Source organism: Podarcis erhardii, assembly GCF_964252035.2.
Source record: "Podarcis erhardii genome assembly, chromosome: 3".
In the NCBI taxonomy this organism is placed as follows: domain Eukaryota; kingdom Metazoa; phylum Chordata; class Lepidosauria; order Squamata; family Lacertidae; genus Podarcis; species Podarcis erhardii.
This window is the reverse complement of record NC_138507.1, coordinates 63244195-63272045: the sequence shown is the minus strand read 5'-3', so window position 1 is coordinate 63272045 and position 27851 is coordinate 63244195. Positions and strand designations below refer to the sequence as shown.

The following is a 27851-nucleotide window of genomic DNA, read 5'->3' as shown; positions in this document are numbered from 1 at the left end:
CTAAAGATAATTTCAGGAAGCACAGCATGCATAGCAAATACCTGATGAAAAGCCTCTTTTGTCATAGTTATTAAAGGTTCAGGACTCTGTCCTCTTTTATCACTGGTCCCTGTTGGAAGAAACAGAAAGGCATACAAATAAATGATCAACCCTCAGATTACGAAGCTATTTCCAGATAGCACAATTATATCTCCATATTATCATATTGGCTCAGAATAGCCTTAATATCTGCAACATTAGCTAGCAAGGCTTGGCAATCGAGGATTGGCTGTGTTTTCAAGACTAGTCACCACCCTCTATTGAGATAGACAAGGGAATGGCCTGGACCTCTTTGTCTCATTTTATATTGCTCTTGGAAGTGCATAAACTCAAAATTCCCCATATGCAATCCAGACAGCACCTTAAGACTTATCAGTTGGTTACTGAGAGCCCTAGAATCACAGAATCATAGCACTGTAGAGCTGTAGAGCTGGAGGAGATCCCAAGGGTTACCTACCCCAACTCTCTGCAGTGCCCTGAGATCTTGTGTGACCTGCCAGCTAGCAGGGAAAAACACCTACTTGCAGTCAAGCACTCTTATTTAGAAAAGTAGAGACAGCCACTTCACCCTTTGTTCACTTTCACACTAAGCTGGTGTTTCGGGACCTCTAAGCTCTTCATTCTTCTTTGTCTAAAAGTATCTCTGCTTGCCTTTGAATTGATGAAAATAGGGATGTCCCATTCCATAATGATAATTTTACTGTTTATACCCCACACATCTTATTGGGTTTTCCCAGCACTCTGGGCAGCTTCCAACATATATAAAAGCATAATAAAACATCAAACATTTTTAAAAACCTTCCGTATTCAGGATTGCCTTCAGACTGTGGGTTGGATAACTCCATACCTTCTGGCATTTCTCCAATGAAAATAGGGACATCCTAAGGAAAAGCGGGACATTATGGGATCAGATCAGAAACTGGGATGACTTCTCTAAATCAGGGATATCCCTGGAAAATAGGGACACTGGAAGGGTCTGCAATGGACCAATTTCTCTTGATGCAAAGCACCTTCCTGTCTGCTAGTGTCATGAGCCACAGCAGCACCATTCCTTTCCATGTCACTGGAGTTGTCTGGGCCATGGGGGAGGAACCCTGACCGCTCTCTGCTTCTCCAGCATCAACTCTCAAAAAACTGGATCAATGCAGGCACGGACAGAAGCCCAAGAAGGCCAGGAAGAAATGGATAGAGAGAGATGAGGTGATACATAGCCAAATATGGCTGCACAGGGGTTCTTCAGGCAAGAGAGGAGATATGGAATTCAGTGGACTGAATGTGATACTTCAATTTGATACCTATAGTTCCTTATATAGTCTGTCCAAAAAGGGTCAGAGAAGGGGCTTCAGCATCAGAGTGAACCCAAAGGAAACAGAAGCTGTCATTCTAAGGCCACTGTGGAGCTTTCCTGGGCCAGGTAGCAGGTTGCAAGGGCAGGTACTCAAATGAGGGCTTCCAACCGTAGGTTGTGTAGATTACCTGCCTGCCAGAAAATGCTAGCCAAACTTCGGAAATGGGAGGGCTTTTAGCAGACAGCTTGGCTGGAATCTTCAGGGCGGAAAGCAATTAATGTTGGAAGGTATGATCCAGCTATATCACTATTGCTTCCTTAGACTGCAAGAGGCTCTCCAAGGTCTCAAGCACAAAGTGATCTTTCCCATCACCCATGAATTGGTGTTTTTTAACTTGGGATGCCAAGCCTGTACTCTGCCACTGAACTGTGATTCCTTCCCACAGGTAATGTAATAAAAAGCTAATAAGTCTTAGCAGCGTAAACCTCTGTCATACAATGTAATTGTCTACAAACTACAAGTTATGTTGATATTCTAAAGAGGAAAGGAAGCCAAACTCCTCATTGACATGAATTGTAGCCAGTTTTGCAAAGCAGAAAGGCCAATTAATTGAGAGCCCAACTCAAAGATAAGCCATGTGTTAGCAAAGATGTGCTGTATCAACACATGCATGGCACTCATGGATACATGTCAGAATTCTGCAGTGACTCCTGGGCAGGTTTGCTAGTCCTTTCTTTACCTGTTCTGATGGCGATAGGAAAAAGGGAAAAGAGAAGCAGGTGCAGACAGGGAGAAAATGTTATATCTTGAGATAGTTTTTTTTTTTTTTTTAAGTGTTTACAGCACAACAGTAGAAACAAGTTCATGGATAACTGGTATTTTATGTTGATCTCTCAATGACAAATGATGATATACTGCTTTTGGTAAGAATTCTGATAAATGCTAGTCCTTATTCACAAGGAAGGTCCTTACATTGTGCCTTGCTGATCTTCAAAATATCTGGACTTTAAATGCAGGTGGACATATAGTGCAAGAACAGCACTATCCAAGTAAGATGGAGCTCCTATAAGTTTAATAGCTGTGAGGAAGAGGGGATTTCATTTTTATCACTCTGACATAAACTACTTCATTTAAACAATGATTAAAGATGAAGCCTCCTACATTTAATGATACCCTACTTTACTTTTCCATGGAAAACCCAAAGCAACACATTTGCATCTCATAGGACAGCTATATTAATGTTAACTTTTAAGCCCACATGGAACACAGCTGACTTCCAGGTCCTTCTCCAGACACTTTGATGCTTTGTGTCACTTGGTATGGTTTCAGAAGTGTCAGGAAGTGGCCTGTAAATGCATGTTGATAGAAATGCTCAATGCCTGAAACCTTTTTGGACATTGATGCAGTAGACACATGTCAGGATTAAATTCAATACATTCATCACATTTGTATCCCACGCTTTGTCCAAGGTCCACAGGGCAGCTCACATGAGGTGGGAACCAGCATTCCATAAGTAGAAATCTACTCATGGAGCAGAATGCCATTGAGTCTCAGCTTCCCCTTCACAGCCTCAGACCACAACATACCCCCAAAACCCTTTTTTCTCCCATAACAGCTTGGGAGATGTCACAGGGGGCTGCAGGGGAAAGAGGAAACTCACCCAATCTAAGTTCATAGAAAGTCTCTACTGATTCCAGGTCACAAATGGAAGGCTCCCACCTGTAAATGAAATGGAGTGATTGCTTCCATTCAAGGAAGGGCACCTTTGTATGCATCCCACATAATTATCCTGCTTTATTCTCACAGCTACTACACTATGAAGAAGAATAGACTAAGAATGGTGATTTTCCCAAGGCCACACAGTGAGTTTCATGGATGAATGGACAAGGCTCCTGAGCCCAAGGCAAGCCTTCTCCACTACGCCATACCACCTCTATGCTAAGCAGAAGCACTGCATGCATTAAACTCATGCATTGAGCATTTTACGTTTCATGGCTTCCAAATACCATAAATGGAAGGGTCTTTTCAAGAGGAGAAGAAAAGGCTTTTCAGCTGCTATTAATCAAGGAACATTAACTTCAATGGCAGCTAGATCACGTCACATTCAAATTAGATAGCAAATGAATTCATTGACCTTGAATAGAGTGACACCTAATAACTCAGTGTTATAAAGAAGTTACCAAGTTTAATATTGCCATCTGTGAAGTGTCGAGCAAGATATTTAGGCATTTCTGCTAATTTTAGGAGGGTAAAAATATTCCCGTTCATCCAATGGCTCTAAGTGCTGTTAGTCCCACAATTTGAAGTCTTGTCCTCTTGAAAAGTTATTTACTCATCTAAAACCTAAAACTTGCTCATCACCTGCAGTAAGAGGAGGAAAATGTGGGGATGGTTGGTGATGCCCTACTGAGAGGCATGGAGGCCAAGCAGAACTGCTAGCTGGTAAGGTGTGCTCTGGTTGTGATGGACAGATTATTTCAATAGTTCCTTTATTCAAAATATCTTATTTTATAACGAGGATCACATCTCTTTATTAGTTTCCTCTGCAGAAAGATTGTTAACTGAGAATTCATATGCATGTCTACTTAGAAGTTAATCCCACTGGGTTCAATATAGTCCCAGGTAACTGGGTATATTGAAGCCTTTAAAATGGCTAAATTTACTAACATAATTACAATATCAAATGCAAAAAAAAAAAAAAAAATGAAGAAAAAAATCTGCACAAAATATCCGTTATCAAGTGTTAGTTGATCCAGATTCCATGTTGATGAAAGAAAGAAAGAAAGAAAGAAAGAATATTAAACTCTTCATTTCAACAAAATTATTTTGTGTTTAAGCTTTTAAAATCTGGAACATAGATCAGAGAACATTTAGTCCATATTAAAAGGAAAGAGAATGGAACTAGTTTAAAGTGAAAGCAACTTCAAAGTCTTTCATTAAAGGATATTTTGTACTGAGAGATCTGGCCACCATTACCAGTTTTACCTTCTTATAAATCCAAACCGCATGCTTCAGATTTCTAGTCATAAATACCCCCACTTAATAGAATTTGACAGATTAGGCTATTATCTGCTTCCGATTTATCTCATTTTCTCCCTTATTTTCCTTAGCCAATTGAATTTTATTGCTTCTTTTTTCATATGATTGTTCCACAGAAAGAAGTTCCAGATGCAGTCAGAAACCTACAATTTATGCAGATACTGAAAGCCTTGCCTCACAATAAATATATCTTCAGTAGAGATTATTACAAACACCTTGGTGATACTGCTTTAAACAACTGGCAATCTTCCAGCATGAAGGCTAATTCCCAAATATTTGGCTGACCTTGTCTGGTTGATAGGGCAAGAAAACATGACTTCTCCATCAGCTGATAATACGCCTTCTATACATGTTAATTCCTAATCAATCTTAGCAACATAATGAAGAGATAATTCCAAGACAACCCTGTCAGGGAATGACCTGTTTCGTTAGCTTGGCTTGTTCATTAGTGTGGTCCAGCCAAATCTTCATAAAAGAGTTTCTCTGGCCCACCGAAACATCTACACACATGATGAACCAATAAATGCTTTGGAATGCTCAGATTTGTATGAGCATTGCAGATCTCAGATCTCTCTGCTCCCTTTTTAGCAGCATAAATACCTATACAGTGCTACCTCGGGTTAAGTACTTAATTCGTTCCGGAGGTCCGTTCTTAACCTGAAACTGTTCTTAACCTGAAGCACCACTTTAGCTAATGGGGCCTCCTGCTGCTGCTGCTGCTGCTGCGCCACCAGAGCACGATTTCTGTTCTCATCCTGAAACAAAGTTCTTAACCTGAAGCACTATTTCTGGGCTAGCGGAGTCTGTAACCTGAAGCGTATGTAACCTGAAGCGTATGTAACCTAAAGTGTATGTAACCCGAGGTACCACTGTATTGTTGCAGGGCAGGGGTGAAAACAGCAGTTCTGATGAAAGCATGATGCTGGGCCGTCCAGTAGATTTTTCTTCAAAGAGCTTGTTAGGGGTGAGCATTATATTGCTTCCTGTGAAAGCCCCTTTCCCGCTCATGAGACCCATAATACTTTCCCCATGGAAAGTAACAAAACTTTGCACCAACCCTAGACCAAGCAGTCTCACTCCCAGACTGTGTGCGTAAGTACAATATGTGCAACTATACTTTTCTCCTGTGACATTCAAGTTCCATCCGCAACTCCAATGCATTTTGGCCATTCTGCTGGTGCATCTTTGGGAGCAGAACACAACACCCATTGGCTGAACATTCTGCCAGAATATTGGGCAACTCCATTGGTGCATCTTTGTCAGTAGAACACAACTCCCATTGGCTGAACATTCTGCCAGCATATTTGGGCAGCTCCATTGGTGCATCTTTCATGCTGGCACCATATCTCAAGTTCCAGTGTCATTTCTGCCATTTCTCAGCTGGTGGAATCTAAGAATAAATATTGTGTTTTTCATCTATTATTTCTTGTATTTCATTCTCCTTTAGTGCACCACACCAATTTTCTCCTTCCAACCCATATTTTCCCTCTCACTTAAGAGCATAAGCAGAGCATGCTGGATCAGGCCAGTGGCCCATCTAGTTCAGCATCCTGTTCTCACAATGGCCAACCAGATTCATATACCTGAAGGAGCATCTCCACCCCCATCATTCAGCCCGGACACTGAGGTCCAGCACTGATGGCCTTCTGGCGGTTTCTTCCCTGCAAGAAGTGAGGTTACAAGGAACTGGGCAGAGGGCCTTTTCAGTAGTGGCACCCGCCCTGTGGAACACCATCCCATCAGATGTCAAGGAAATAAACAACTATCTGACTTTTAGAAGACATCTGAAGGCAGCCCTGTTTAGGGACGCTTTTAATGTTTGATGTTTTATTGTGTTTTTAATATTCTGTTGGGAGTCACCCAGAGTGGCTGGGGAAACCCAGCCAGATGGGCAGTTATAAATAGTAAGTTGTTGTTGTTGTTGTTGTTGTTGTTGTTTGGGAATCTGACAAGCAGAACCTGAGCACAAGAGCACTCTTCCCTCCTATGGTTTCCAGCAAGTGGTATTCAGAAACATTGCTGCTTCCAACTATGAAGGCAAAGCAGAGCCATCATGGCTAGTAGCTACTGATAGCCTTATCCTCCATGAATTTGTGCAAAGCCATCCAAGTTGGTAGCCGTCTCTTCTTCCTGAGGGAGGGAGTTCCATAGTTTAATCATGTGCTGCATGCAGAACTTCTTTCTTTTATCTGCCCTGAATCTTTCAACATTCAGCTTCACTGGTTGTGCATGAGCTATAGTGTTATGAGAGAGGGAGCATAACTTCTCCTGAGACACTGTCTCCATGCCATGCATAGTTTTATAAACTTCTGTCATGTCACCTCTTACCCACCATTTCTCCAAACTAAATCTTCTAAATGCTTCTTTTGCTGCATGATCATACATGTCTCATACTTTATTGTCTTATGCCTCTTTTGATTTCCTTTCTGTGTTGTGGAAGCGCTGATATTTTGCAGCACTTATCACTCATCCTTATCATCTAAAAAACACCACAGAAATAAGAGACGATGATACCAAGGGATATAAAATATACCCCTAGTTTGTTATCTTTTGTTGGGTCAGTCTGTAGGTAGGACCCCCCCCCACTGCAGTCAGACAGAATGGAATTTTGGGTATGCCTCAGCTACAAAAAGAGCAAGACTACTGTTTAATACAAAGACACCACAGAGAAAATACTTAGTGTATGACTTCAGATCCACTTTCATCCATGTTTATCCAGGACATGCCATCAATCCCAGCTTTAATTTAGAAATAGAGTCAATTTCTAGCTCCCATAGCTATCTCATTGCTATGTTTTCCAAATTGACAGCTTTATTTTATTATAGATGACAGCTGTGAATCACATATACACACATGCTTATCACTAATTAAACTGCTTTGGTAGAATGGAATATTCACAAATGCTACAAATGTTGAGAGGAAAAGTTCAGGGCCTCCCCCAGATGATGACCATCAAAAACTGTTTCCATGGGGATGGCACTAACAGGGCCATCACAGCTATAAACCTTAGGCCATGCACAATGATGTGGAACATCTCCCTACAAATACTACACATTCCTTTTAGTCACCAACACTGGTGCAGACACTCACTATACCAGCAAAGGAGGACATACAATAAGAGCTGAAGAAGTGGTCTTCAGTGGTGTCTGTATAGGTTTTGAAAGGAGATAGGAGAAAAGTCTTAAATCAAATTATAAGGAGGCAGAAAAAGTCAAGGTTTCTCAAGCCACTAGTACTCTACCATGCACGGCTGGTATGCTGACTGGGGATGGAGGTTGCACAGTGAATTAGAATAACTAGGAGATATTGCTAATGTAGGTTGGGATAAAAGGAGCTCTATATTGGGTGGGCTACGCCCCCCCCCAGCCTTTTCCATTCTCATTTACACAGGGAACATTTTTCAGTTTTCTGTCTGTTTATATGTGTGCATCTGTTCCCTTTTTTATTATTTTCAGCTACCACTTATCAATGTTTTCAGGAGAAAGCATTCAATCTTCTATTCAGTTATTATTCCCCTTTCTCCAAGCTGACACTTCTCTCATGCTTATTACAAATACCCTCTTGATAAATAACCTCCCACCTGAGCTCCAGCCTTTTTTGTTTGTTCTCTGCCATGAAATGTTAAAAGAAAGGAATGGGGGTGGGGAATACCTTTTTTTTATTATTATTCTTTCAGTCCCTGGGTAGAACTCCCACATCATCTTTTCTTGCAATAGGGCTTTGGTAAATGCATGCCAATGGAACGAAATAATGTGGAAATGCATTTGTGAACAAACAGCAGAGACATTCAAAGCAGAACTGTTGTTGCATTCATTTATGTTGCTGCTTTATTATTACCATTTTTAAAAAAATGCCCTCTTTTGCCTTACAGCTTGATTTGGTTTAACCGACAGTTTGATCATAAACATTTGTGCTGGGATATTTCTTGCAGCCTTGGGGAAATGTGGTGGGTTTGCCTGACTGTGCCAGCAGCCAGGTTGTGGTCACTGAGGGCTGCTCCACTAGAGTATAGGGGGCACTGCCCCACCAGTCTCACTCTGCCTTAAGCCAATCCCAACCTTTCTATTTACAACCAATCCAAGGGGTAGCACTGCTACTCAACTTTCTTCTCCTTAGTTTCTGTGTATAGTCAGATGTGGGGAATGTTGCATTAGTTTTCCTGATTATAATGCTAGTCCCATTTTCTAATGTGTTTTTCACACCACAGTACCTGCTGTGTTGTAGGAAGATGGGGTTTTGATACTGGCACACTGTACTAAATTTTGTTCACATCAGTGGGCATAAACGTAAAGGTAAAGGGACCCCTGACCATTAGGTCCAGTCGTGACCGACTCTGTGGTTGCGGCGCTCATCTCACTTTATTGGCCGAGGGAGCCGGCGTACAGCTTCCGGGTCATGTGGCCAGCATGACTAAGCTGCTTCTGGCGAACCAGAGCAGCGCACGGAAACGCCGTTTACCTTCCCACCAGAGCAATACCTATTTATCTACTTGCACTTTTGACATGCTTTCGAACTGCTAGGTTGGCAGGAGCAGGGACCGAGCAACAGGCGCTCACCCCGTTGCGGGGATTCGAACCGCCGACCTTCTGATTGGCAAGTCTCACAGTGCCACCCGCGTCCCTTCAGTGGGCATGGTGTGACACAATAACAAACACCACTGGAAAATGTCACCCCTCCAACACTGCAACGGCAAATTCTGAGATGCCATCTTCCAGTTTTTTCTTGCAAGAGAACAGTGGCCATATTGGACACCGTGATCTCACACAATATTTTACTGTGATTCTGCCCCCACCCCCAAAAAGTGAGTTTTGGGGCACTGCACAAGGGTATGCAATGTCATTATTCCCCCACCTTTTCTGCTGCTCCCCCATGATTCCGCCATGAATACAGCAGGAAAGACATTTGCCACTTTAATTCGACACTCCTGTAATTTTTACAAATTTCATCACTTTACTCTGCAATTTTCTGCATTAAGATGCCCACAAGTGGATTTTTTTCTGGGATTAAATAACATGGATGTGCTCAACATGATCAGCAGTTGAGTATTTTGTAAGATTGGTTAGTGGGCCAGAGGAAGCATGTAGAGAGGCACAGACTCTCTGAACTAGAGGTAGAAAACGGTATTTTTTAAAAACTCTGTGCACTGATCAGGCATTCTGCCTGGAGAATACACAAAATGCCATCAAGATGTGCAGATTTGCCAAGGCCTTGAGCCAGACATCCTGGAGAGTGAAGTCAAATGGGCCTTAGAAAGCACTGCAAATAACAAGGCCAGTGGAAGTGATGATATTCCAGCTGAACTATTTAAAATTTTAAACGATGATGCTGTCAAGGTGCTACATTCAAAATGCCAGCAAATTTGGAAAACTCAGCAGTGGCCAGAGGATTGGAGAAGATCAGTCTACATCCCAATCCCAAAGAAGGGCAGTGCCAAAGAATGCTCCAACTACCGCACAATTGCACTCATTTCACACGCTAGCAAGGTTTTGCTTAAAATTCTACAAGGCAGGCTTAAGCAGTATGTGAACCGAGAACTCCCAGAAGTGCAAGCTGGATTTCGAAAGGGCAGAGGAACCAGAGACCAAATTGCAAACATGCGCTGGATTATGGAGAAAGCTAGAGAGTTCCCGAAAGACATCTACTTCTGCTTCATTGACTATGCAAAAGCCTTTGACTGTGTCGACCACAGCAAACTATGGCAAGTTCTTAAAGAAATGGGAGTGCCTGATCACCTCATCTGTCTCCTGAGAAATCTCTATGTGGGACAAGAAGCTACAGTTAGAACTGGATATGGAACAACTGATTGGTTCAAAATTGGGAAAGGAGTACGACAAGGCTGTATATTGTCTCCCTGGTTATTTAACTTATATGCAGAATTCATCATGCGAAAGGCTGGACTGGATGAATCCCAACCTGGAATTAAGATCACCGGAAGAAATATCAACAACCTCAGATATGCAGATGACACAATCTTGATGGCAGAAAGTGAGGAGGAATTAAAGAACCTTTTAATGAGGGTGAAAGAGGAGAGCACAAAATATGGTCTGAAGCTCAACATCAAAAAAACGAAGATCATGGCCACTGGTCCCATCACCTCCTGGCAAATAGAAGGGGAAGAAATGGAGGCAGTGAGAGATTTTACTTTCTTGGGCTCCATGATCACTGCAGATGGTGACAGCAGTCACAAAATTAAAAGACGCCTGCTCCTTGGGAGAAAGGCAATGGCAAACCTAGACAGCATCTTAAAAAGCAGAGACATCACCTTGCCAACAAAGGTCCGTATAGTTAAAGCCATGGTTTTTCCAGTAGTGATGTATGGAAGTGAGAGCTGGACCATCAAGAAGGCTGATCGCCGAAGAATTGATGCTTTTGAATTATGGTGATGGAGGAGACTCTTGAGAGTCCCATGGACTGCAAGAAGATCAAACGTATCCATTCTTAAGGAAATCAGCCCTGAGTGCTCACTGGAAGGACAGATCGTGAAGTTGAGGCTCCAATACTTTGGCCACCTCATGAGAAGAGAAGACTCCCTGGAAAAGACCCTGATGTTGGGAAAGATGGAGGGCACAAGGAGAAGGGGACGACAGAGGGTGAGATGGTTGGACAGTGTTCTCGAAGCTACAAACATGAGCCTGACCAAACTGCGGGAGGCAGTGGAAGACAGGAGTGCCTGGTGTGCTCTGCTCCATGGGGTCACGAAGAGTCGGACACGACCAAACAACTAAACAACAACAACATTGGAGAATATCTGTATTGACAAAAACGTGTGCATTCCTTTTTAATGAAGTGTACACAAGGCCTGGGGAATGTGCATAATGACTGGTTGTTATGCACATTAACTGCTCAACTTACATTACCCCTAGTGTGTGTGTATAAGCACTGTAGGTTTCATACACAACACACATGCCATTGAATTTGACCTAATTTTCTACTTTGAGCAACATGCAGAAACTTCTTTAGTGCATGGCTAAGGAAACACACCTGGGGTTTGAGAGCAATTTAGGCATGTCAAGCTGCATTGTATTGTGCTCTTGCCTTAAATTTATCAAGGGACAACTTCTTTCAAAGAATTGGCTTAGGTATGCTCTGTATAACTCCAATTTAGGACAAAGTCATACACTCAAAAACTGGCACACTGTGAATCCAGGATGCACTGCAGCCAGCTACAAAGTCAATTGATCAAATGGGTGTCCCAGATTTAAATGCCCCCCTGCCACCCGATCTGCCTCATTGTGTGCTCATGGTCAGAAGTAACATAGGTTAGATTTATGTACAGTGGTTTGCTTTTGAGTTGTCTAAAGCAGTCATTTGCACATGTGGCAAAACACTGCAGCAAACCAGCCCAGAATCCAGTGGGGTCCAAGAACTTGCATCTGAGCCACATTTTGACGAACTGAAGTAAATAAATGACACTAAAGAAGCTTAATTCTATAAGCTTCTGGGGTGGGAGGGGTTTCTAGGGTGACTCATAAATACACTAAATACTCATTAATATTCTAGATCAAACTGGGCTGTTGATCAGATTTGAGGTTCTGGTAATAGACTGGCCAAGTGTCTTCAAATGCTTCATTCTAAGGAAATGTCATCAGGTTCATCGTGACCAGAGCTTTCATTACCTCCTGAACTTTGTCTGGAGGTCACGCATGCAGAGAAGCTTCCATATTGCTCAGCAGCAGCAGCAAAAGTCATGGGATTCACAGCGTGCCACAACAAGGCAGCAGTCAGAAGCTTGCAGGGCATTTGGATTGGTCTAGCGGGGGAAAATGCCTCTTTGTAGCAAATGTGAGAAGGCCTTACAATAAGGGAGTGAATAGATTGCATAGCTCATTGACAATAGATCCCTTTTCATGTCAAAGCATGACTGTATTCTTCTCAGAAGAGCACACAAGGAACATTTTGTTGAAAGAAAGCAAAGACATACAATGCCAACTCATCATTGTCTTCTTCAGTTCCAATCATTCCCATTAAATATTAATAATAATAATAGACCCTACTGATTAACAAAATGTAATTGCAATTTGTGTGCCTAATAAGTTTGCTTGAATTTGATTGATCGGACCATTGTTCCTGAAATTGTGTGATAAACACAGTTTACCTGATTCTCTTGAGTTAGGCCCCAATACCTTGCCTGAAATAGGACACTCATGTTTTTAAATTACTTGACTATAACAGGTATATATATATATTTTAATTAAAAAAACATACTGGCATGCACTTTTCCCTTGTAGAGTTCTCTTTTGCTTTTGACAGCTGAATGGCAAGGAGAGGTTTGGCCTGGTGGTGCCTTCTTTTACTGCAGTACATGTGCCAGAAAAAGTCACACCTCTCAAAGTTCTTTCATCTGATGAGGTTGGCCTTAGTCTGTGAATGCCTGTATTCTAAGCTGTTCTCTAAGCTGCCACTTGCAATGCTGGGTCCTCTTTCTCATTGATTACTCAGTGGCAATGTGACTCCTTTTTAGGGTCACCATATTACAAAGAACAAAAACCCAGACATAGGGCAACCCTACCAAACGAGAGTGTTTAGTCTGTATGTATGCTGCATTAAAAAGAGAGTGTTTTATACGGTATGTATGTGTGGTGAGCATAGATGTTGGGGGTCTGTGTGAGGGAGGGGAGTGTGGGCACACACAAAAATGCACGTGTGTTGTCCACTTTGGCCCTGCCCACCACTGGCATGCAGATCTCGGATGGCTGGTCAACTCCCAATGTAGCATTTGGGCCAAACAGGTCTATACTCCTCATGTAAAGGAACATTTTCAAAGTTATACATTTGGGAATTTTTGGGAAACTGAGAAGAAGGAAGGAAGTTTAAAAAGTGCCTACGAGACTCTCAGGATGTATTAAGAGGATCCTACAGGGATCACCAGATTTCACCTGAAGTGAAATTTGCAGCATGTTCATGCACAGATAATCATCATTATCCTAATCTGAATAATTCTGAGGAAAGTTAAAAGAGTTGTGATAAGAGGGCCAATGCAACATCCCAGGAGGATTTGATATGTCCTGAGTTTGGTACACAAATCTCATAAATTAAATTATCAAACAGAAGCACATTGAACAGTAGCACACCATATATAATCTATTATCACTTGAGAAAGCACCTGTCAGTGAAAGTGGCATGCAATCCCTGCCTTATTTTAATGAAATCTCTGCTCTGCTAACTTTTTAAAAACAATCTTAATCTATTATGGGTTCAAAACTAGGCTCAGACTAGCGGCATGGACATGAACATGAAAAGTACTGAAGTACTAGTATGCTTACTTTTCAGCCAAACCATGGTGACTTCCTGCAAGAAATCAATATACGATTTACAGCATTTTAATAAATAACAGGTATAAATGGTTACTATAAATAATAACTCTGATTATCATGTGCAATCAAACCCTTCACCTGCTGAGAGGCACACCACATTTATGCAGATCAGCTTTAGGCCTTTCATCCATGAAATTATAGAATGTATAATGTGATGGGCCATGATATTTTTAGTGTACTGTAATTGCTTATTTATAAAAGAGCTATCAACAGCCCACTTTAAATAAATTCCAAAATCACCGTAGGGCATTTGGAAATGAATATTTTATATGACATTTTTAAAAGATTATGAGCGTCTCTTTGAACAGTAAAATTAATGGCTGTTTGGCTGTTTAAAGTCATTCTGTGCAGACTCAGGATAATCACATATAAACTGTAATTACAGTATTTGTGTTTTAATAAGGAATATCACCACCACCTATCTGGTGATACAGTACTGTGATTTTAATGTATGTGTGTGAGAGAGAAAGAGAAAGGGATTGAAATGCATCAACTTTTCATTCTATTTCCTAGCAGAGGGTAGGAAAATTAAAACAATGAAATCACCAGTGAGTGTGGCTGGGATGAGCTAGCTTGGATCATCTCTCATTTTTCAATTTATTTATTTCAGCCTAGTCAGCCAAGACTCAAGAAAGCCAGGAAACCAGCTCTCCACGTGGCCCTGGCATTCCTATATATTTCACAGCAGGTAGCTTCTGAGATTTTCAGGAGGAACAGAATTTTGGAGGCCCTCCTGATGTTACTTTTAGTTGCAGGGATGCGGAACCTCAGGCCTGGGGTCCCTATGTGGCCCCCCAAAGCCTAACTGCCTGGCCACTGGGACTCCCCAGCCTTAATCCCTCTCCAGCTGCATTTCCTCCTGCCCCTGTGTCATACCCTCTCTGAGTGGTTTTGCTTGGCTGGGATGTGTCTTTCAACTCTGACAATAGCTCTTGCTTCCCTGGATAGAGGCTAGAGATGGGTGTGTGAGTGTATGTAGGAACTGACCAACTATATACAAAAGTACGATTGCTCGTCTTCTTCTGCCACTGGCTCCAGCCAGCACTAGCATGTGGTTCCTGGAAGAGGGAACACAACCCTTGTGCTGAGTGGTTGTCAGCCTTGTTTTTGTGCTACCAGAGCTTCTTCGCTGCCTTCCCCTCCTGCGCTGCTTCAGTCATGCCCTACAATCTAGGTCAAATGGAAAGAGGCCATGCTGTGTCTACTTTTTTCCATCCCAGTGATGCTTCTCCTGGCAACCAGAGCAATGTTGTTATAAGAAGAAGGCACTTTATGGGTTTCTCCCACATGGCCTAGATTACATTACCAGCTTACTCTAGGCAGCGCCTGCTGTTGCAAGAAAGAAGGTTTTTTGAAAAACAACAACAGCAACAACCTAGTAGCAAAATTCACTCACACTGTTGATTGCTGTCTTGAATTGCGAGAGGAATGTTCCACATCAGGATTCTCTGTTCATTCCTCAGACACAGACTTTATTTAAAACCATATTTTATTGATTTTCGGATAGAACAAGACTAAGGAAACAACCACAACATTATTACCAAACAACAGAGGCTTTTAAAAGAAGGGTGATAAAGTATTTTTGAAGCAACAAGGTGAGAAGCCTACAGACAGCAGCCCAAGTACACAGGGTGAAATCCAACATATTGTTAGTGTAAGAAATTTGAGAGCACTATTGTATAAGCTTAAGTATGGACTATCAATTTACAGTATAATGTTTGACTATTGGCTCTTGCTGAGAAGATAACATGATATAAAAGTCTCAAAAAGAAGAGAAAAGCTATTTAGCAGCTATTTATTTCATATACCAATGAAACTGGACTTGATGACAAACAGCCAAAATCATATTTTCAGATTTGGATATCATGGGCTCATGATATAGAGGCTTCTTGTCATCTCACAAAGCTGGAACTTGTGCATGTGACCAGTTTCCATTTGGCCTCCTGGATGCTGAATGCTCTAAACATCTCTTTCTTGTAATGTTCGAAACTAATATGTGGACATACAACCTGATACCACAGGAAGCATATGAGTGCAGGATATGGAGGCTGTTGTATTCTCTGTGTTTTTTGTATGTTTTATAAATAAAATAGAATTATTAGAATTTTTAAAAAATTAAAAAACTGTCACTGAGTATGTAATTGAAAATAATAATAGTTATTGTATTAGAGGTTAGCAGCATATTTTGCAATTCTGAGAAGATGCTCACTGGATTTAGCTACGCTAAGAACAAGGATCCTGCTAGCAAACTGGCTGTTGTCTGAGTGGACTGCCACAACTGGATATTGCCCATAATGCCACAGCACTCCTATCTACTTATAGCTATTTTCAAGGAAAATTGCTGAAGTATGAATTGTTCCTATGTACAAAAGCAGTTCAGAACGTTTACTCTAGCAAAGGCTATAGAATTACTTTTCTGCAATCTACCCTTTAACAACCATTTAATTTCTTTGTCTGGCTGATCTTTTAAAAAAGGTTTTGGTTTTTAAAAATATTTTTATCAATATGGTTCTCAAATTCTCCCCTCCCTCCCTCCCTTTTTGACTTGACTTATCACCAGCTTATACTTATTTTGTCAGGGTTTGCTCCTGTCTGTCCTCTTCCATTTCATTAATGGAGTCTTTCTTACCTGTCATTGGTTTTTTGACTGTGTTCATGCTGGCAGGTTTTTTCGCTTGTTCATGCCTTTCCTAATTTATGGTATAAGGCTTTTATTGCTGTATTTTTAAATGGTCTCCAAAAATGCTGAAGTGTTTTCACTTTCTTGCTTTCCCCTTTCAACTTTAATTTTAAATAGCATTTTTTTTTACTTCCTTGATAACTTTCTACTTACATGCATGTTGAATTGTATAGGGTTGTGGTCACTATTCCAAATCAGTTTGACAACACTTACAGCTCGTACCAGTCTTGGGCATCAACATTAGTCACTGCAACCTAAACAGTTCCTAAACAAAGCTTGAAGCACAGCCATTCCTTGTATCTAGAAATGATTTCCCCTGAAGTCTGGCAAGGCCTGTATGGCTGTTGGCATGATGTCCTTGGAAGAGTGGTCTGTGTTTATTTTGAAGGACTGAAGCCTGGTTCTGTAGCCACTGATTTTGATGATATAGATGTTACTTCCTAAGAGTCAGAAGAAGGTGGAAAAGCCCCCTGCTCAGGCTGGGAGGGTACTGAATGCATCAGCCTCTATCTTCTCCCCATCTGTGTCTGTCCTGGCAGCACATGGAGTCAGGTTAAATAGTCATGACACAAATATTTTGCCTAATGTTCAAACAGTTTGGAAGCAGAACAATTTCAATTTTGGCACAAATCAGCTCACTCACGTTTTATGAATCTCTCTCTGTGTGTGTTTCTGTGTGTGATAAGTCTTAAGCACATTTACGGAAGATATGCTTAAAATGTTACTGTTCGTGGAGGCTTTCTCAAGGCACGAAACAATTCCTCGCATTTTGTTTTTTTAAAAAATATATATACATGTTTAGAGTCCCAGTAAAAGCAAACAGCTGTAATTTTATTGGCAAACAAAAATATCTCTCTTGATTGAGCTTGAGCCAGTTTTCACTTTTCTGGCTTCATTGTACAATCCTTTGGCCATCTAGAAAAGGAGATATGTTCACCAAGTATCAACTCAAAGTCATTTCTCACATATGTTTCTGTAACTCTAATACAATGGGGAAATTTTTCATTTCGCAGAATCCCACATCTCCACTTGTCTTCCCACTGCAGCATTTGGTCTATACTATGAAACTGGTTAGGGATGTGGGTGGTGCTGTGGGTTAAACCACTGAGCCTTGGGCTTGCCGATTGGAAGGTCGGCACTTCGAATCCCCACAACGGGGCGAGCTCCTGTTGTTCGGTCGAGTTCCTGCCAACCTAGCAGTTCGAAAGCACACAGTGCAAGTAGATAAATAGGCACCACTCCAGCAGGAAGGTAAACAGCGTTTCTCCCACGCTGCTCTGGTTTCGCTGGCCACATGACCCGGAAAAACTGTCAGCTCCCTCGGCCTTTAAAGCATGATGAGAGCCACAACCCCAGAGTCATTTTCAACTGGACTTAATTGTCAGGGTTCCCTTTACCTTTACCTTTACCTTTATGAAACTGGTTAAAAACACTGGTTCAAAAAGTAAGGAATGGATATGTTTTATTTCAGTTTCAGTTTCCCATTCCTCTAGTTGCTTTTATTTGATTTTCTGTCAGGATTTTCATGTTCCTTAGGAAAAGGGCAAACTATTGACCAACTAGGGAAACTATGACTTAGGCACATCACCAGGAACTCCATCCAAGTTAAAATTTCACTACAATAACTGAGGAAACTTGGAGAGGCTGTGCCACCTCTAACTGCAGTCTCAACACTGTGCATTAATAACCATGGCCTGCTTTTTTATCCCTTGCTTTTGTAATGTTAAGTGTCATCATATATGGTGCTACAGAGGATCAAGAGGACTAGTCCCACTCCACATGATGTTGGAGCCCTGGGGTAGTTTACATCGTAACTATTATTATTATGGTTACACGAAGGATCTATTGTATTCTGTTGTATTCAACTTTTTAATCAAGAATTTTTGTTGGGTGTCTTGAACAATTCTGAAGTATATATACTTAAATTATTAAATACTGGTATGTGCCATGAAATGACCCGTCCAGTTCAGAGCTAACGCCTTGTCATATCCCAATAATGCCAGCAGGACTGTGAAGAGTTTGAAACACACCCCACCCCCAAAAAAACCTTCTGTGAGTTCCCTACTGCCATAGCAACTTAGGGGCCCAGGAAAGACATCATGATGTATAATTGTTCCAGTTGGGTCATCCTGAATCAAATTGGGACAACTGGACTACTATATCCATTGGGATAGGAAGCAATACTTCATCTTTCTAAATTGATGGAGGGTGTTAAGGAAGACAAAACTCTGCTGTTTGCTTTTTAATAAGAGTAAGCTTCCCCTGAAAATTAACAATTTTTTATGACCCCTCTTAAAGTTACTGGAAATGCCCTCATAGCTTTTGCAAGTGACCAATGGCCTCTGAAAGTGTTAGGAGAGAAATAATATTCAGCTTTACTCTAATCTGAATATATTCACTAAATGTTACTGGATCACAGTAGCTAACAAGGTGCTTTCCAGATGTTGCTGGACCACAGCTCCCATCATCCCTGGCTGAGGTTAATGGAAGTTGGAATTCAACATCACCAGAAAGGCACAATATTGGCTATCACTGTACTAGAACCTGACAAAAATTTCAGTTTGCAATTCATTCATAGTCTCTCTCTCTCTCAGATGGTGTTCCAATAGGAAAGAAAATAGGAATAACTAAACTTTTGACCACTCGTTATGTAGAAAAGAGGATTTTAGCAAATGCAGCATTTCTAATAGCAGCAGATTGTGACTAGATAAGCAGCTCCTGCTGAAATTTCCCCCTGTACAACGGTTAAAAAATCAAAAGCCTAACATTGAAAGGTTGGTCATCTCTGAAATAAAGAATGTATCTCATTAAATCATTTTAAACTCCATTATAAAATAACAGTTTATAGACTAGTAATCAATGAGCCTCACAGAAAGTGCTCTCATTTTCAAATAATAAATTGATATATGACTTTACCCAGTGATAATATAAATCAATCAAAGAATGTGATCCTAAGGACATTAAATAACGAGAATCAAGTTTTATGGAAATCAATAGTACTATACTATACTTTCATTAAAAAATTTGCTTAGATTGATTTAGAAGTACAATATTGATCATGCAGCCCAAACTCCCTGCCCTGAAGGGTAGCATGTTCCCCACCTGAAAACAGAAACAACAACTTATTTCAAATGTTTCTTAAATGCCCACAAAGAAGATTCTGCCGCTGTCTTGACCATATAAGAAGTTCCTCCTTATGTTCACATTTTATTTCATTGCATTTTAGCATTGTTTGCTTTGTCTGCTATCCTCAGTTGAAGAGAAATTATTCCACCTTTTTGTAAAAAAAAGAATGTGTTTTTCGAATCTACCTTTAGTCTTTTATTTTCTAAACTAAACTGAGTGCCCTAAAACTCACATGGAGGTTTTGTGTCCTAGAACTCTATAATCTAGGTGAGAGACAGAATATGGCTACATTTAGACATCAAGCTAAAGTATGAGTAATGAGCCCTGGAGTCACAGTATGGCCACATGAAGGTTTTTGCTTCCGGTTTTGATTAACCACAGTTTAGCATGTTGTCCAAACCCTAAATTGTGGTTAATCTAAATGATGGCTTGTTTAAACCACCCAGCTTCATAATCCATTACTTGTTTGAATCAAGCTGAAGTCAAGCTTAACAGTTTCTCAAGCTCTGACAACACAACAAACTGAGGTTAATCTTCCCAATGCCTCCTCATGGTGATGCTGGAGGAGGAGGAGGGTGAAGGCAGGTGAGAAAGCAAGCCAGACTTGGGCTCACATTCTTGCCATGGTAAGCTGTGCTTCAGCATCTGAACATCTAATATGCTAATGTTTGTCGTAGGGGTTTTGTGAAAAACTAAAATGGTAAACACATCCAAAATGCAGCTTTTGCAGCTCTCCTGCCTCAGTGCCCCAGTTGTACTTCCCCTATTCCTTAGTGGAGGAAGATGCTGGAATTGTCTTTTGGCTGTGATGATACTGAGTGGAATAGGAAGCAATTTTCTGCAAGGGATAATACATAGCTGTTGCAACCCAATCCTAATAAAGTTTTCTTGGAAATTCCACTGGATTCAATGGAATTGACTCCATAGTAAGTGTGGATAGGATTTCAGCTTTTGAGCTGGATGACAGAGGCTGATTTTGACTTTCTGTACAGGACACAATTGGTTTTTGTTTTTTAAAAAATGTTATAGTATTCATCCTAACTTACATCTAAGTAGACATGGTTAGGATTGCAGCCATAATAAATCTTATGAGCATCACATTGCCATTTATTTTTGCCACAAAATTCAGGGAGGAATCACAGGTTTTTAGTTTGTTAGCTATTCTCAGTCTCTGCCTGTCCTGGTAATATTTCAATTACTCCAAAATGTAGCTATGAAAATGATAATCTGGTGCATGCAAAATCCCAGAAAGGGCAGCGTTTGCATTTGAGAAATGTAAGCAGTGTGACAAACCATTAATAAACTTCTGTCAGTGTCTTCTAAGTATTTAGAAAATGTACAAAGTGACAGCCAGGATTCTTATGGGATTAGTTTAATGATTTGTCACTGTGCATTTTCGCCATTCATTGTTACCATTCCATCTTTCATGCCTTACAGAATGCAGTGTTCAATTCCGAATATAGTTATAAGAACCTCTCTCAGCTTACTTACTGCAGGCTTAAATTCTTGGGAATAATTTTATTCTTGATATGCAATTTGGAAATCGATTAAATGATAATAACAATTGATTTTTCTGACATGGAAGATGCAAAACCATGTAGTTTGCTAGTGGTGGATTATTAGAAACCCCAAGAATATACAGAGGGCAAAAAACCAATTGCCTAAACTAGAATCAAACTGAGTATGGGGAGGACTCTGGTCTGCTTTTTTTATTTTGGAACAAACCTCCCCATTTTTCATCCATGTACAGAATGCAGTTCTGCAAATTAATCAATGAACCAATTGGTGAATGAATCCATATTGTACTTATGCAGTGGTCTGAAGACTGCCTCTTTCTTTAACATTTTACATGTGCTTAAAAAGCAGCTAATGCCTCCTCTGTGGCTACGATATCAAAAAAATAATTTTTTGAAGTTCTCCCAGAATGTGACAGTATGTCCTACTGTCCAGTCCCTTCCTGGGGAATTATATGGAGAAAAGGATGATTGCCTTCCATGTACTTGCTGGAGCAGTCATCTTTCACCAAAGCCTGTATGGTGCCTGTCTTGAGAAAGGACAGGGAAGCTTGGGTAGTCATTTGAAGAGCATAGCCATTTTAGCATCCTGTTTGATTTTATGTTTGATTTTGTTTTGAAGAATTTTGTTGTTGTGACCCTAGGGGGCACTAGGAATGAATTTATGGAACTAAAGTGGCAATGGCCCCATAAGAAGTTTGGGAACGACTGATTTACATGTATCTGATGGTTCTATAAAGTGTGCTCTCTCTCTCATGCGTGCTCTCTCTCTCTCTCTCTCTCTCTCTCACACACACACACACACACACGCACGCACAGCAGGCCAAAAGTATAATCCAAACTCTGACTGGCAGTGGTAGAGTTTCAGAGAGCTATGGGACCACACTGGACAGAAGATCAAGGACAGGCAAATCGCTGCTGCATCTTGGAGCTGGTGTACCAACTGGACACAACCCCATCATGCGACAGCAATGAGGCCAACTCAGGATCCAGTAAATGCCAGACTGACTCAGCCTCTCCCCACACCAGAATGCCCCACTTTGCAGCTTTGAACAGGCTACTGCATCAGGGTTTCCTCCACCAAACCTTCATGTTCAGCAGGCAGAACAAGGAGATCCATGTACGGAAGAGTGACTGTGGCTGGGCGGAAAGACACCTTCATCCAATCCTGAACTAATGCCAGTGCAAATTGGCAGATTAATGGACTACTGTAGAATGATCTTGTATGGAACTAATAACTTTTTAGCTGAAATAAGAATCAAAGTTCATTTTAAGCAGGAATGTTGTTGCAGCCAATATCATCACTGTGAGAACAGCGCATTCGACAAAGGTATCAACAAAAATCCATAGTTTATTAAAGGGAGGACACAGAAATGTTATTGCATCCATTTCATAGCTGGAATATCCAAGTTGTTGTTTTTCACCCCTGTTTCTCCATCTTAGCTTGTCTGCAAAATTGAGGCTCTTGGGCGTTAAATGCTCCATTTAGCAGAATGGAACTCCTCCAGTCCTTGATTGGTGCTACTGAACTCCAAATGGGACTTTATTATTGTTATTATTCCCTGCAGATGGGCTTCACTGTTTGCAGGATACTGCCCTTCTAAATGGAAAGTGCTGCCCTGCCTGGCAAGAGGTAAATATCCATGAATGGAGGCAGCTGATTAACACAGCTGGAGAGGGTGATTAAGTGATTGGCTCTGAGACCTTTGTAGGACCTGAACGTCTGGAAAAGTGGGGAGAAACTGACACACTCAGTTTGGAAGGTGGAGCCTTGGTGTTACTTGGAGAAATAGGCTGGGCGAATGTTGAATCTATGAAGAAGTCCTTGTGTTGTTGAATAGGCATCACATGGAAGGATAGTGATTTCTTTTTTAAAAAATAAATGTAAATAACTTTTATTCTTCACCATATTAATTTTTATTTTATTTTACAGTAAGCCTTGGAACATATAAAGGGGTTTGTAGATGAATGGATTATGATCACATCCATTTCTTTTATTGCATGTGATATAGTGCACTAACCAAATTGGATTTCCTGTGTGTTGCTGTTTCAGTGGTGTATGTTGCAAACTGCAAGCGACCTACATCACCTATGTAATGTGAGAGAGCCAGTGTGTTGTAGCATTTAGAGTGTTGGACTAGGACCTGAGAGACCAGGGTTCAACTCACCACTGAGCAACCTTGGCAAGTTACTGCTTCTCGGCCTAACCTACCCCACAGGTTTGTTGTGGGCATGAAATGGGGAGGGGGGGAAAACCATGCATGCCACATTGAGCCCCCTGGATAAATAAGGGATATGAATGCAATAAAGAAATAAATAAGATGGCTCTCAAATCCCTAGTTTACAATGTTTGCAATGCAGCTAGAAAGCAAATCCCTTTACGTTCGCAGAATCCAGGGCTATGCTGCTGTCATAACACACCCGGTTCATCTGCTTTGTTTGGTGTACCTGTTCCCAACCAGTTTTCTGCAGCTGTTCATGCTCTGGTGAGTTTTGCTTCCACTTGGAGTTGATTTCCTATTCGTTTAACTTTCACAGGGCTCACTGTAGCCTCTAATCATAGTACACCGTAAGTCCTGCAAAACAATCAGTTTCGCTATAATAGAGGCTGTATATTTTTGCACCCTTTGTGTTTTCATTGTACTACTGCAGAATATGTATCGCTGCCAGCTATGAATGTATGTGGGCACTGCCCAGTGAAACTTCTGCAGCCAAAGGGAATCTAAATCAGGCACGTGGAGAGGTGAGGCTTCAGTTTGTTCTGCGCCATTCATTCTGACTTTATCTTTATTTATTTAGTATACAGTCCTGCATCCGTAGATCTCAGAGTGGTTTACAACATAAAAATACAAGATAAAAAAGACAAACTACATAATAAAAACAAGAACAAGAACAAACCAATAACCCCAACCCACATAACGTGTTGCAGTAATCTAATCTGGAGGTTACCAGAGCATGGACAGCAGTAGTTGGGAGTGGCAGCTGTGACCATATAACACTGGTCTTGAAAGACCTGCATTGGCTCCCAGTATGTTTCCGAGCACAATTCAAAGTGTTGGTGCTGACCTTTAAAGCCCTAAATGGCCTCGGCCCAGTATAACTGAAGGAGCGTCTCCATCCCCATTGTTCAGCTCGGACACTGAGGTCCATTTCCAAGGGCCTTCTGGCGCTTCCCTCACTGCAAGAAGTGAGGTTACAGGGGAACCAGGCAGAGGGCCTTCTGGGTAGTGGAGCCAGTCCTGTGGAACGCCCTCCCATCAGATGTCAAGGAAATAAACAACTACCTGACTTTTAGAAGACATTTGAAGGCAGCCCTATTTAGGGAAGTTTTTAATGTTTTATCGTGTTTTTAATATCCTGTTGGAAGCCGCCCAGAGTGGCTGGAGAAACCCAGCCAGATGGCGGGGGGTATAAATAAGAAATTGTTATTGCTGTTGTTGTTGTTGTTAGGCTATCCCTGTTCAGATAAGAGCACAACTGGGCACCAGCCCAAGCTGATGGAAGGCACTCCACACCATGGAGGCCACTGGAGCCTCAACCAGCAGCAAAGGATCCAAAAGTGTCTCCAAGCTGCATACCCGCTCCTTCAGAGGGAGTGTAAGCCCATCAAGAGCAGGTTACCTCCCATGTAGCCAATCTAGGGACCTGCCCCCTAACAGTGCCTCAGTCTTATCTGGAGTGAGTTTCAGTTTGTTGGCTCTCATCCAGTCCATCACCAAGGCAAGGCAGCGGTCCAGGACACCAACTGCCTCACCTGCAGATGTAAGAAGTAGAGCTTTGTGTCATCAGCTCTATTATTCGGGTGGCCTGAGCTGTTTTCAATGACATGAATTTAATGGTGCAGAACCTTTTCTGCCCAAAGTGGAGTAAACAGAATTTGAGTTGGGGTCGAGAGTCTTGGCCTGTTCACAGAGTATACAATGCCCTTGTGAACATCATAATGCAAGTTTAATAATTCACAAAAGTTGGATACAATAAACATGTCCACTGCAAGATAATTGCGCAGCAGCTGCACAAATCCATTGTTGCAAGAAAAGAAAGAATAGTGTGCTGTGCTGCCATTTGAGTGATAGTGTGCCGTTTACCTTTAAACACCTCTCAGAACAGTCAAGATTCCATTAGGAAATTTCTTTTTTGTTTTGCGTGTGGGAGTAGCAGGGTTAGCATTTCTCTCCTCAGCAACTGTCAGATCAGAAGGGGGAGGCGCTTTTTCAGTCCTTTCAAAGCTAATGACATAATTAGCAGAGAAACCAAAAATTTACAATTCTGTAATTCCTCCCAGATAGCACACGACAGAAGTGACATGTGGGGCCCTCACAAATGCAGTTGCATAGCCTTTCATTTTCTCCCTTGGCTTTCTGTCTCCTTTTTCTTCCTCTTTCATTTACTCTCTTTTGAATGTCCTTAACTGTGCATTCCCATTTATCCAAATCACTTTTGGAACTCATAAACTCATATTAGGCTTATTAAACACTCCATTGTATTTTTTAAAAGTTCTTTTATCCTTTTTTCCTTACATACCTGTGTGCAAAATTCAGATTGGTCCTAGGGTTGTCATTTCTCATGGGGAAAAAACTTCAATGCCTACATGGAAGGCTGAACTTCAACGAGTGTAGGGTTTGTCAGCTCAAGATGCTTACCATACCTAGTATGGGAGCCATACTGGAAACAGAAGGGGTTGATTGCGAGACAGTGATCATTAGATTTTTTTTTCTCCAATGAATTATAACAAAAGATGCTAAAGACAGCTAAAGGATGTGTACACAGCAGGATTTGGGAGGCATGTTCCTAGAAGAAATAGGGAACAGCCATTGCTTCTTCATCCCAGAATCCTAGATGTATAACCTGACACCTGTAACCTGGGAGAAACTTATGCTGTTTGCAATCTCCACCTTGGAATGGAGTCAACAAGCTGACCTTATGATGGCAACATCATCCTCAATTTGTACTTTGAGATTCATATTTCTTTCATTCCCCACAACCCCCAGCTTTGTGTAATTTGGCCCTGATGAAAAACTCTGGGCCACCTCCAGACAGTCACTATTTTGCAGGAGGAATTCAGCCACATACTAGAAATTTAGATTTCTGCAATTAAAGAGCATAAAGGCACACACTCATTCCAGTGCAACAAATCCTTTTTTTTTAAAAAAAAAAAGACATTTTGGATATGCACTTAAAAGTGTGGGGTAAATGACTGATTAATGGGCAGATATATAACCCAGGTGAATGCTCAGGATGAATGTTCATTGTCATATAACCTTCCCGCAAATGAATTGGAACAAATGCTCAATAAAGACTGGACATCGTGTAACTTCTGGGTTATGCATGCAAATCAGAAATGAATGTTCAATAAACAGGTCATCTGGAGCTGCTGGAGAACTCAAAAGCTTGCCAGACTTTTGTGATTTTTTTTAGTTGGTCCCAATAAAGATCCTGCTAAACTGTAGGCTTTGGGGTTTATACTAATTATACTAATCGGGCCAATTCAGGTCAACCCAGGATTTGGCTGGAGCAGGTTGAGGCAGCACTGGGTAAGATCAAGACCTCCCAGAGCAGGCATAGGCAAACTCAGCCCTCCCGATGTTTTGGGACTACAACTCCCATCATCCCTGACCACTGGTCCTGTTAGCTAGGGATGATGGGAGTTGTAGTCCTGAAACATCGGGAGGGCCGAGTTTGCCTATGCCTATCCCAGAGCAACCCAATGCTTTCACAAGGAGGGCAGTTGGGTGATGATGTGGGTGAGAAGGAGACACATGCCAGCCCAGCAGCCTTGCTGACCATATTTATTAATGAGGGTGTTAAACCCTCAGTAAAAACTGTGCAAGGCTCCTGATTCAGTTTGGGACCCTGATCTTGGTCAGGTCTGTCTCAGATCATCCCAAGTCAGATCAGGGCTGCTCCGAGGCACTGGGTTGGATCCCAAATTAGTCTGGAGGCAGGCATGCTCAGCCCTGGTTTTTACATATATCTTGTTGCTTATTCATCAGCAGTTAGTGTAGCAAATGCACATTCTGGCATACTGTTCATTTTTCTTATCACTGACTCTCCAATTTCCATTTTACAATTAACTCAGCTGATTCTGTTGGTTGGCCAACAGGGCTTCCAAACTCCCAAAGCTGTAGAAATAATTTAGCTCTTAAATATGGTCAAATGATTGAGGAGTACAGAAGTGTTTATGGCTTTTCCTCCTGGCAATACACTTACTGTACACCAATAAAATGAGCACGGATAAGAAACCTGATGTATTGTGCATTTCTGTGGATTTATAATTGGGCCAGGAAGCGATGATGCCAATGAGCTGCTGCTTTGTTTGAAACGTAGATGGAGAAAAAACAGCACTAGTGTCTAAGTTAACTTTAGCCAAAGTTGCGCTACATAAAAGAGATTTAAACAAAAGGTTTCATGGTTGTTGTCACTTAAGCATAACAAAATGGTGTAATGACGTGAAGTTCCAATGAATTTTTTTGGTTGTTAAATACAAGCTCCCCCTAGGGTGCTGAACACTATTATCTAATTTCTACAGTGTTCTTAACAGAGTTCAGTTAGAGCCCTGCCCCGACTAATTTTCCCCCACACTTTGCAAGGAGACGAGAAGCTCTTAATTGGAAATCATTGAATAACAATTTATAGCTGTACAGTTATTTTTTAAGCACTTATTAAGTACTCTAAAGCCCATCTCACTATTCAGTAGGCCTGTACCATGGGTCCATAACCCTACAATCTGAAACAGGGAGCCTTTTGTATCCATTGAAGCTTTGGCCACACCTGTACCGAACATTTAAAGCACTCTTAAACCACTCTGAGCAGTTATGTCTTCCCCCAAAGAATCCTGGGAACTGTAGTTTAA

The 27851-nt window shown here is 41.3% G+C and overlaps 1 long non-coding RNA gene across 3 annotated transcripts in view; it reads right to left on the bottom strand.

Moving 5' to 3' along the window:
- Window positions 1-27851, bottom strand: part of LOC309338288 — a 113810-nt gene that overhangs the window by 9232 nt on the left and 76727 nt on the right. For all 3 annotated transcript variants that reach the window (XR_014154838.1, XR_014154839.1, XR_014154840.1), the window contains one exon: window positions 42-109. This is a non-coding gene — a long non-coding RNA (uncharacterized lncRNA). The remainder of the gene's footprint in view (window positions 1-41; window positions 110-27851) is intronic.